Source organism: Camelina sativa, chromosome 8 (genome assembly GCF_000633955.1).
Source record: "Camelina sativa cultivar DH55 chromosome 8, Cs, whole genome shotgun sequence".
Taxonomy (NCBI): Eukaryota; Viridiplantae; Streptophyta; class Magnoliopsida; order Brassicales; family Brassicaceae; genus Camelina; species Camelina sativa.
In genome coordinates this window covers 21,222,030-21,232,056 of record NC_025692.1, presented here as the reverse complement: position 1 = coordinate 21,232,056, position 10,027 = coordinate 21,222,030, and positions in this window count along the sequence as shown.

Genomic DNA, 10,027 nt, shown 5'->3' with positions numbered 1-10,027 from the left:
TTATTTGATTTGCTTTTATATCGTGAGATATTTACGGAAACAATAAATCAACTTAATACAATTAAATAAAAACAAATCATCATTTAGTTTAGATTTTTCAATATTTCCTTAACGAAATTATAGTAATTAATTATGATTAGTATAGATGTAAAGAATAAAAAACGCAGAAATTATATATGTAAAGTTGTAAACTAATTTACAGAAAATGTGTATTGTATATCCCACATCGACTAAATATTTTGGAATATGGTTCATAATCACTATAAATATAAGACTAATATGTTTTGAGTACAAATGAGCAGGAAGCTTGATTTATCAGGTATCCAACTTTAACAGTTTAATTTGGTTCTATATTTGAGCATATTTAAACTTTTAAAAAGTAAACATATTATAATATATTTACGTTTTTTTAAAAGTTTAAGAGATTATAAATATTTAAATTTTTATAGAATGTTTAAATTATTATAAATATTTGAACTCCTTTGAATGTTTAAAATATTATAATATATTTAAGTGTATAAAATATTTAAGTAATATTAATATTTTTACTCTTGAAAATTTTAAAATTTTAAAAAGTTTGAGTTAAACCCGTTAAAGCAGGTATTTTTATGAAACTATAAATTAAATTGGTTTTTTACAATTTTGCTGAGATTTGATATATCAAATATTAACTTCTAAATGATAACCTAAATATACCTAATCTCACTATAAATACAATGGTTTCCTAACTATTGAAATATCTCATATTAAAATTTAACAAGCAACTTATCCTCTTTTGACGACAAACCAAAATAAAAAAAAACTCATCCTCTTACAAAACTATTATTCGATATTGCGGTGTGTCTATCCTCTTACAAAACTACTATCCGATATTGCGGAGTGTCTACTCTCTTACAAAACTACTATCCAATATTGCGGTGTATCTGTTTCCGTGAAAAGCTACATTTTACAAACTACTTACTCTATTAAGATTTCTAATTTACTGTATAACCTCAAATATACAAATAAACACTATATAAACAAAAAAAATAAGTCAAAATAAAAAATTATATTACAAAAATATAAATTACAAATAAAATAACTAACAAAATATATAATCCGGTGTTGTACACCGGATATCACCTGATTACTCATTAATATTAATACTAGAGTTTATGTAGTGTAGATGTTTTTTTATTCATAGAAAACCCCATTAAAAGATTCGTCACTTTAGAATCTCGTCCTAACAGTTAAAAACATTGATTAACTTTTGAAATAAGTCTTTGTTTTTTTTTTAATCGTCATGTCTCATACATTGTTAATTAGGTTGTGACAGCTTGGTTTTTTCCTTGTCCTTAAGTCTTTGTACTAACCTTTTGTTAGGTTTTGAATTTCCCAACATATATATTTATCGATTAAATTTTTAAGTCAATAAAGAAAAAATTGAGAAGTCAATGAACAAACTGCCATATGAAAACGCCACTTGAACAACTTTGTTTTTGTTTTTTTTTTTTACTTTTATCTTTTACTGTCTAGACGAGATAACAATGAAAACTTTAGTATATATTTGAAATTCTAGATGCGAACGAAATAAAAAAGAAAGCATTGACTGACCTTAACAAACATGTAACGAGGAAAAAAAAGCTGGTAACGTAAGAAAAAAGCTTATTAGTTTTGGGAGTATTAGCTACTAAACAACAGAAAGTTATTGTATTATAGTAATATATTAAAAAAAAAAAATCTTTTAACAACATGCATTTACAAGTTTTAAATCCGGTTGATGATGAGACACTTGTAGTTTTAGCTTAGGAAATTGCAAAAGAATTAAGAAGAGTTAATAATTGAATGAAATTAGTGAAGAATTAAAGAGTATAACACCCAAATTCTAAGGGCCACCTGTACTTTGTTTGAACTTTAATAGTATGATAGTACTTCTTTGCTTTGTTTTTATTTTCTTACTTTCCGATCCATACATTACACATTAATGCAACTGCAAATTAAACAATGATGGAAGAAAGTAACAATAAGGATCATAGTATTTTTGAACTGTTGGTACCTAATTAACCTAGCTAGATCAGAATGGATTACACTGGATACTCTTTGTTTTAAAACCACTTCACTATTTTTTTTTTTTTTGTTGGTTTTAACCACGCGATTTTATATTTTGTGATGATTAATTGGTTCATGCGTAGCTACCCCAAAAAAAAAAAAAGTATAAGCAACAGAGAAATACACCCATCCCAAACATATATATCGACAACAATAAAGATGCGAAATACAATTTTAATTCCCTGCGAAAATGTACTTTGTTTCTGCAGTTACAGAGTGTGTGGAATAGAGTGAGATGCAAAGACCAAATCATCATGACATTACGTTACAAAGATTATGTATATGTTATCCAATAATATACTAGTATTACATTTCGAGTAATACGTGTCAATAATAAGTTGATTATCATTGGAAACCTTTATATAGATTAGAGAGATTTGCATTGACCGGTCATCTAATAGCCACAAGGATTCATCATGATCAACACAAGAAAGGTTTAAATTAAGAAAACCTTAATGATATATGTTGCAACTTGCACGAGTTTCTAATCTCTCTCTATATATAGTTACACCAAATGTATAAAGAAGAGAGGTGGTTTGTTTATTGTAATATGATAAATTTAATCCGATGAGTTTTGTAATTTCCCGTGGAATCCAAAGCTTCGACATACACATAGTAAAGATTAGATGTTGATAACGGCTATTGCAAGTAACTGATAGTTAATTGTGAAATTGACTAATGGAGAGGGGGTTGATACATTCAAGATTACTAGTTTATCTTTCGTCGTTAACAACTTTGATTATATCTATTTTAAACATCATCCATGGATTTATGTATAATTTTCTCTCTAAATCTCGTATGACTCAAAATTGCAATATATTTATATGTATTTGTGTCATGTGTGTACATATAAAGCATGGGAGGTGCTTTTTTTCTTTTAATTTACCCATTTAATAATATGAAAAATAACAAAAGATAAAAAGGAGAGCAGACGAATATTTAGAAGAAGCCTCAGTGACTTTATGAGCTCACTTCTTTGCCTTGGGGTGCCTTGCTTCAACATTGCGCCATCTTTTTATATATATGGTTTTTATGTTTATACTATTTACTCATCTTTCTATGCATAATACCATAGGTAAACTATTTGCAAATACACTAATTGTCCGAACTATGATGATGATCTGAATATGAGTAGTTTCATTTTAAATCCAAATGATCCTACTCCAGATAAATCCCTTGAAATGTTTAAATATGTGTCTATTACATCTTTTAATTTTTCTTCAGCTTTTTTTATAAAGTATGCACAACCAAATTAAAAAAGAATTTAATTCAAAGGAATTTACAAATATAAAAATTAGTTTTAAGATTTGATGCTTATGTAATACAAGGGGCGTGCTTCTTAGTGCATCTCCAACCCACCTCTATATTTGCTTTTTAACTATATTTTAGAGTAAAATCTACTCCAACCCATCTCTATTTTTTTCTCTATATATAGAGGAATTCTATTTTTTCCTCTATAATAGAGTTGAACTTTTTTATTTATAAAATGGTCCTTGAACTTTTAACATTTTTATATTTATGATCAAAATAAATAAAATATATATTTAAATAGTTTAATAATAATTTAATGAAGTGGAAGTTTTGTATTGAACAACACAATACTGAAAGTTTGTCGTAAGATTCAATTCTCATATCGGATAAACAAAAATAACAGTCAAAATTTGGTTTGGTACAAAAGCATTACTCTTATGTTTCACAACTATAAGCGTTCAATACGCAATCCAATCCGCAAAAGCTAAGATTTGCTTATACAACATAACGATAGGTAACATAACGACTAGCGATTTCACTCGGACGAATGATCTTCACGACCTGCCCACGTTTTAGTCCGAAGTATCTTGCGATTGGATTAGTCACTTGGATCTTTGGAAGCTAACAAAACCCATAAATAAAATATATATATTTCAATAGTTTAATAATAATTTAATTTGTATATTAATAGGATAATTGATTATAAAGTTAAATTTGACTAATTTTAATATTTTGGTTTAAAAATTTTAAAGGTTTTTGTATAGAAAAACATTTTAAAATTTTGAGACTATTATTTGCAAAAGAAAATTTATATAAAATCTTATTAAATATAAATAACTTAAATATTTTAGTTTTTATTCATACCATAATATTATGCAATGTATTTCTTTTAATAAATGTGATATTTAAATAATATTTATGAATGTTAAAAATTTAAATAATATCATAATTTTATGAAAATTTCGTAAAATAAATGGGTTAGTTTGCAACTTTTATAAGTAAAAGGTATTAATAGTAAAATAAAAAAAAGAATCTCTAAAGAATATTCTTTTTTAGAAGAAAAAACAGAAGTATGCATTGGAATAAAAGTCACCTCTATTATAGAGTTCCTCTATTTTATAAGTAAAAATAGGGAAACAATTGGAAATGGTGTTAGTAAGCTTTTCATACAAACCTACTGCTTTTGTTCTTTTCTTTAATGACTAATCCACGAAAACCATGAGAGAAGAAGACTTAATGCAGAATAAAAATCAAATTTACTTACTCCATTACTTAGTGAAATGCTAGTGTCGATATGTGAATTAAGTCCAAGTAAAACAATAGAACTATAAATATCTAAATAAGGTACTATTATGATACACAATCTTACTTTCAATAAGGTCTGCGTCTGAGATATGATGCATTGTTGGAAAGAGGACAAGAAAGATAGGATGCATTGGATAAAGGGAAAGCCTCAAAGCACTCCGCAATTAAATTTTTTATTTTTATTCTTTTAAAGTTTTGTAAGTATAACATTACTGTGTTCCTTTTCCGTGAAAAAACTATTTAAAAAGAACATTCGAATGCTATGCTTTTTTTTAACCATTACCAAACTAGAGCCGACCAAAAAAAAGTAATTATAATTCGAAACATGAAGAATATTTATAAACCATTTTAATTGGTATAAAACGAATTTTCAGTAGTATTATTACTTTACAATTTTTTTTTTTCTGATTGTTTGTATGTGGATCAAATTAAAAGCACTAGTCTCGTATGCTTTTGTTTGTATGTAATAAACGCAATAGCTATATGCAAGTTTAATTTGCAGCCAACTCTAAAACATATGAATACAAAAGATAACATCTTTCCAATAAAATTTTAATAAATATAAACGGTAACTCTCTTTGTTACTTCTTGTTATTAGGATGCATTTATCATAGGGTAATTTACTCAAATGTTATCTAAATTAGGTAATATTATCAGAATCTACAAACAAAGATTTTATTATTATAATATTTCAGATATTTTTAAAAACGTAATTACAAAAATGTCATTATCACGTCAGACGTCACGTCAAAAACGCTGACGTGTAACAATAACTCAGCCATAACGCGTTACAAAGGTATGTTGCGGCTGAATTATAGGTATATTTCGGCTGAGTTATGGAAAAAAATCATTTGAGTAAGAGCGGACGGTTGAGATAGAGCATAACTCAGCCAAGCGTTACGACTGACTTATCAAAATCTGGCTGAGTTAGAGCATAACTCATCCAAGCGTTACGGCTGAGTTACGCTCTAACTCAGCCGTCCTTACTGCTGAGTTTTCACCCGATGGTTGGGTTGTTAAAATTTTGATTGAGTTATCACTACGACACGGCTGAGTTGCCATGTTCCGATAAGCTGAGTTATCGTACAACTCAGCCGTGATAGGCTGACTTATCGTACAACTCAGCCGTGATATGCTAACTTATCGTACAACTCAGCCGTGATAGGCTGAATTATCGTACAATTCAGCCATTCGATGACTGACTTAGAAGCAAAAAATTAATTACTAGAATGTTATTCAGTTACGGCTGACTTATTAAACGATACGGCTGAGTTACATATTTTCAGTTGATGAAGCGGCTGAATTTGGCAGCAATTTTTTTTGCTTTTTAATTACTGTAATGTTTTTCATGTTGTGACTGAGGTAGAATTTGTTTGATGGCTGAATTATTAATTGTTTAACGGCTGACTTGCCACGTCGGACAAAACATCCATGTCAGCATTCCATGTAATCTTTTTTTTTTCCTCCAGAAATACGAAACGTCGTTCGACTCTTGTTCTTCAACTGGTAAATAAGTGAACTATTTACCTTCTTCTTCACCTTGTTCTTATACTTTTTCTTCACTTTTCTTCTTCACATTGTTCTTCTACTTCTTCTTCACCTTGTTCTTCATTATCTTTCATGGATCCAGTTCCGGTACTAGTTGTGTCCGATAATTGGGTAAAAAAACAGAGATATGTATTTAACACTGACGATAGAGCGTGTACAGTTGTGCAGATTGATGGTGGCACAACACACAACAAGCTTGTGGAGCTTGTTCTTGAAGACTACGGATTGGACGCGTTTAGCCATGAGCTAAAGCTGAGCTACATGTTCTCGAACAAGGCACTGAAACTAATGGCGCATGATGCTCCACCAATTTTTGTCTCAAATGATCGACAGTTGCAATGTTTTTTGGGGCTATGGAAAACCGATCAGCTACGTCTCTGTGTAGAGTTTTCGGCGAAAGAGTCTACAAAAACTAGTGGAGCTAGAGGAAGGATGTTTCGGCCAAGCAGTGAATCGAAATTAGAATCTACATACGAAGTATACGGTGGGGGATTTGAAGGCACTTGTTTTGATTATGGTAAGATCGTTGGCAAAGAAAACCAAGAAGAAGAAGAAGTTGTAGAAGTAGCATCTGACGAAGAAGAAGACGATGAATTTTCAAGTCGATTTGATTTTTTCGACGACTCCGATGGTGAATCATCTGATGACGAGCAATTTTCTGTATTGGGCGAGCCTCAGAGTAAAGAAGAGGAAGACCCACCTACTCCGCCTCCTCAGAAGAAAGCTCATAAAGATGATAACTTTGCCGGATCGAAGATGAATCCGGAGGCTATTAGGTTGGAGGTGTCAACGCTAAAAATTGCTGTAGGACAAAGATACAGGAGCAAAAAGGAGTTCAGGAATCACGTGAAACTTATTTCGGTTAGGGATGGATTTGATTTTAATGTACCGGTATCAAATCCAAGACAGGTGGTTTTTAGGTGCTGGGTTGAAGGATGTCTTTGGAGAGTTCGTGCATCTGTACAAGGGGATGACCCGGATTTTCATGTTCGTCTATACGATTGAGAACACACATGTTCTGTGACGGAACGTTCTATTAGATCCCACCAATCAACAGCTGATGTATTGGCAGGTCTATACAGGGACTATCTTGGTGATCTTGGTCCCGATGTTAAACCTAAAAGTGTTAGAGTCATTTTCAATAAGCAATTTAGTTTAAAGGTAATAACTATGTTTCGACTGACTTATTGATAATAATGGCTGACTTATATGTATGTATAGGCTGAGTTATTTACATGTTACGGCTGATTTATTGATTATTTACGGCTGACTTATTCGAATGTATCGGCTGAGTTATCTATATTTTATGGCTGATTTATTAATTTGTTTGGTGTCAACAGATGAGTTATTTGAAGGCATATCGAACGCTGCTGAATGCAAGGCTGATCGATCAGGGAACTCCTGAGGATAGTTTTAGCGAGTTGCCTTCTTACATATATAAGTTAAGAAGGGAAAATCCGGGTACAGTCACGCGTCTTCAAATAGATGATGAAAACAGAATCAAATATGTTTTTATTGCTTTTGGTGCGAGTATTGCTGGGTTTGCTTTCATGCGCAAAGTTGGTGTTGTCGACGGAACGTTTCTCCATGGTAGTTACAAAGGGACACTTCTAACAGCTCTAGCTCATGATGGTAACTTTCAAATTTTCCCATTAGCTTTCGCTGTTGTTGATACTGAAAATGATGAATCTTGGCGTTGGTTTTTTACACAACTCAAAATTGCCATTCCTGACGAAAAGGATCTTGCGATAATCTCCGACAGACATAAGTCAATAGGGAAAGCGATTGGTCAAGTGTATCCGTTGGCTTCGCGTGGAATTTGCACTTACCATTTGTATAAGAACATTTTGGTGAAGTTCAAAGGAAAACATTTGTTCCCTCTGGTGAAAAAAGCGGCAAGGTGTTTTAGGCTGTCTGATTTTAATGAGGCTTTCAATGAGATTGAAGCACGTCATCCCGAACTACATGGATACCTCCAACGAGCTGGTGTCCGAATGTGGATGCGTGTTCATTTCACGGGTGAAAGGTACAATCTAATGACAACGAATATTGCAGAATCAATAAACCATGCACTGTCAAATGCTAGAAGTCTTCCCATAGTTCGACTGTTAGAATCGATACGGAATATGATGACCAGATGGTTTTCTGAACGGAGACAGGATGCGAAATCGCAGCTAACAACGCTCACTCGAGGTGTTAAGAAACTGTTACAGGTAAGTTTACATAACTCAGCCATAACAGCTTTCATATATCAGCCGTAACTGTTTCCATATATCAGCCAATACCATTATAGTTTCCATAAATCAACCATAATTGTTTTCATAACTCAACCGTCGTTGTTTTCATAATTCAGCCTAAAACGTTTTTTTTTGTTCTACTCCCTACTAGGACCGTGTCACCGCAGCAAGACTTATGGAGGTACTAACGATTGATGTTGTACGTGTGCAAGTGATATATGGATTATCTTTGCATGTTGTAAATTTGGAACTATTAAAATGCACATGCCGTCGTTTCGACCACGAGAAAATACCATGCATCCATGCAATCGCAGCTGGAGAGCATATGGATGTGTCTCGTATATCCATGTGCGATCCGAAATTTAGGAGTGTCGATTTGGTTAACGGATGGGCTGGTTCAATCATGCCTCCAGATGAATCATTCCCTGCTCCTGAAGTTGTGGATAATCAGAAGTGCTTACCTCTGATTGTTGTGAACCAGCCAGGAAGGCCCAAGAAGCGTAGGATTAAATCATCTTTGGAAGTTGCCATTGAAAATAAACGCCCTAGGAAGCAACCAGCATGTTCGCGATGTAAGCAAGTAGGGCACAATGTGAAAACTTGTCGGATGCAGTTAGGGAGATTTGTTTTATTTTGTGTAATAACTCACCGTCAAGTCGTATAAACCAGTCGTTTGCTCTCAGATTGTTGATAACTCAGCCGTCAAGTCATATATATCAGCTATCTACTTTCAGATTGTTTCGTGTGATAACTCAGCTATTACTTACTATAACTCAGCCATCAACGAGACCTTTCGTTTTCCCGTAAAACTATAACTCAGCTGTTAAGCAATATTTTGGCGGGAAACCGTAAGTTAACCTAATAAACACGACCTTTCTTTTTATAACTCAGCCATTATAGATTGTTCATTTTGATAACTCAGCCGTTATTCACTATTCAGTCGTCACATGAATCGACGTGACCTTTCGTTTTTCCCGTAAAACTATAACTCAGCCGTTACTTTATTATAATTCAGCCTCAAAGTGAGAGTAGATACTAAAATGTGGAAGCATAAAAGGTGGATACATAGAACATATTAAAGTAAAACTAGAAATCACTGCTGGAAACCCTAAAGGATCTCAAAGACTTTGAGAGACAACCACAAAAGATAACAGTTTTTGCACATGATTTCATAGTCTCCATAGCGGAGAGAATGGAAACCATAATCCAAACAACACATCACATCACAAGCGGGTGAAGGGAGTAACGGGCTGTTAGGATAGCGATGGGTGGCTGGGTATGAGTTTTTCCGGGTCATCTTATAACGAGATAACTCAAACAGAAAATCATTACCGGTTACCATGGCACCTGAAGACATTAGAGGATAATGATGTGCATCAAACAGCTGGAGGTAATGGACAACCATATCCTCATTCCCTTGACAAATACTTAGTATCCCACATGCTAAGGTGGCATTAGCATCGGCCGGTACAATAGGACTGAGAATATCAATCCCACGTTGGATATCTCTATCCGCAGCCACAACCCTTAGCCCTTCATAGTAAATGGCAATGGGGTTGCCGGCGTCAAAGCATCTGACGAAGAAAGGCCTGTACCGC